The following is a 3,157-nucleotide window of genomic DNA, read 5'->3' on the forward strand; positions in this document are numbered from 1 at the left end:
TTTGTATGAAGTTAACAGTGAGAGTTAGCAACTAACATTCAGCATAAGCTAACTTCTACACAGAACACAATGCAACTGAACTTGTCATGAACGATGTGATTTATGGCTGATATAAATGCATTAGTAAAATAAACTCGCTACATTAAGTTATGCACCATGCGGTCCAATCCGCAGTGGTACCTCACATTATTACGTCATCACATTGTTCCAAAGAAAGTACTTAAAGAATACAAAAATACAAAGCTTTCACAATATATGAAGGCATTTTCATCATCTCAATAAAATACAAATGACAAAATGATACGTTGTATCTGAAGTACATATTTCCTGCCATCCTTGTTTGTATTCACATGAAATGACATTGTAAGAGAGCTTTTGCACACACTGGTGAATAAAACCATGCAAAACTACAATAAAAAAAAATAATACAATATTAAAATAATCAATAATCATCAATAAAACCAGTCCCAACTGCCATGTGACATATACTATGACTTTCATTGCCCTGCTCTAAGTGGGTTTACATTGGAGTCAATAGAAAGGGCAGGGTTTCTCAATCCTGGTCCTGGGACCCACTGCCCTGCATGTTTGGAGCAGGGAAACATTTAAAAGTTGCAGTACCAGGATTGAGAAACCCTGACGTAGGGTGTGCAGTGCACAGTGGAGCGATATGATATCTTTTGTCAAGCGCAGCAATGCATATTTTTGTTTCCCATGTGTTAGTTCCCTTTTTATATAATAATATATAAATAATAACGTGCAGCGTGTGTAATAAAAGAGTGGTATAGCTGTTACTGCTACATAGCTTGTGAAAGAATAACCTCCCAGGTGTGTAATTTTTGTGAGGTTGTCATGGACCCTCGAGATGAGCGTGGAGCAAACGCTACTACTCCAGCCTGATACGGCCCAAAAAGTATCTCCCCATTGCATCAGTCCGGCGGCCTCTAGCTCATATTCTCCGTGTCCTAGACTCCCCTCATGCCCGGGTGGCCTCCTCCCCCTCACTCCTTGATTGTTCTCCATCTGAAGCTTTCATGTTTCCATGTGTCTTTGCCCAGTCCTTTTTGCGCCATGCATTTTGTGATCCCCAGCTATCTTCAGTATTTTAGTCCCTCTGTGCTACTGTTCCTTTTCCGCAATGCTCCAGTCTGCCTGTATGTGTAAGTCTGGTTTGTCTTTTTGACAAGTCTTAGTTTGTTTCCCTATGTTTATTGGTTGTCCATTTATTTATTTTATTTAACCTTTATTTAATCAGATAAAAGACCCATTAAGATCAAGACCTCTTTCACAATGGTGACCTGGCCAAGAAAGGCAGCAGCACACGTCATAGTTAAGGGAGAAAACAGTTACAAAACAAACAAGCAAGTAAATAGACGTGCAAGAGTTACGGTTGCAGTAACAATTTAAGAACACTGGCACTGTTCAATGGATTCCCGTTCTCTGTCTTTTAAGATGGAGTGGAAAGCTCCCAGTGAAATAAATGTTGATAATTTTACTTCAGTTATTCCAAGCAGAGGGGGCAGGTTAACTGAAAGCCTTTTTTTTCCCATTTTGGTCCGAACACAGGGAGCAGACAGGTACAAAATGTATAAAGGCAAAATGGCTTTTGGTTCTCTGAAGAAAAGTGCATAAATAAGTAGGAACCAAGCCAAGAAGAGCCTTATAAAGAGTCATCCAGTGTGTGTAGCGTCTTACATTACAGAGCACAGTGATAGACCCAAGTCAAGGACTGAAACTAGCTGTTTGAAGCACACATATACACAACATCGCCAACATCAAGTAGAAGTAAAAAAGTAGCCAACATCAGAAGCTTCCGAGCTCTGTAAAAGAAAACGACTTTCACCCTTAATTTAGATTCCAAATTTCTAATATGCACTTTGAATGAAAGCTTCCCATCAATAATGAATCCCAGGTACATATAACTGGTGACCAGCTCAAGACCTTTGCTATGGGGAGTTCTAATTGAAGGGGTATTCTCCAAGGGAACAGATGAATTTGAAAGTAGCATTACTTAAGATTTTTTAGCATCAAAGACGGACTGCAAACATTTGAATGCTTGTGCAATCGAGTGTGAACAACAGTAAATCACGGAATCATCAGCATAAAAATGGTATGAGGCATTTGACAAGTTTGCACACAGATCGTTAATGTAGATTGTAAACAAGATAGGTCCCAGGACTGAGCCTTGAGGTACACCTTTTGTGACCTCAAGAAAGCTGGAATTAACTCCAGCCATCTGAACACATTGCCTCCTATTTGCCAAATAATCTTTAAACCATGTAGCAGTTTGTGTGGAGATGCTGTTTTTGATAAGAATATCTAGCAAGAGACTGATCCACAATGTCAAATGCCTTGGACAGGTCAATGAATAGGGCAACGCAAAACCTTTTTGAGTCAAATGCCTCAAACACGTCATTTAAAACTTTTATGGCAGCAGTGCTGTGTTGCTTCCTAAAACCTGACTAAAGGGAGTATAGTATGTTGTTGGATTCTAAAAATTCCTTCAATTGATCGCAAACCGTCTGATTGGATCCTCTGTGGCCTGCAGAGATGATGTAACTGCTCACTTCTGTAGTTTGGAATATTTGCGTTGCCTGTAATCACATGTGTGGGCCCATCAGTTGCTCCTCTCCTTTGCTTTTCCAGGATCTTTATTGACTGTGAGTTGTCATATCTGTCAAAGACTACACATTTCATCTATTGCTTCTTTAGAAGAGACAAGATCTTCTTGAGGATGCATTCAGCAAGGTCATCAAAAGTCAGGAAGGCTGAATCAGGAAGACTTTGGAGCAGAGCCATGCCATCAATGATATAGGCTGATTTTGCTGTGACCACTGGCAGATCAGAGCTTCCTTTGGAAGCCTAGACTGAAGTTTAGATGTAACCCTTTCACCCCCAGAAAGTTCTTTAGTGGCTCTGTGGGGTGCATCACTTCTCCAAAATAAAGTTCGACAACAATGCACTTCTTGAATGTGAGACCCTGAAGATAATAATAATAACAAAAAAACATTGTTGTGTTTTGTACCCCTAACTCGGGTAGGGGTACAGTACCTCAAAATATGAGGGCCCCTCCTGCTAGACTAACAATTTCTGCCTACACTAAAGTCATGTTTGCAGGACTACATTCGAGTATTTCTTTGGAAAAATTACATTTTAA

This window comes from Solea solea, chromosome 17, assembly GCF_958295425.1.
Source record: "Solea solea chromosome 17, fSolSol10.1, whole genome shotgun sequence".
NCBI lineage: Eukaryota > Metazoa > Chordata > Actinopteri > Pleuronectiformes > Soleidae > Solea > Solea solea.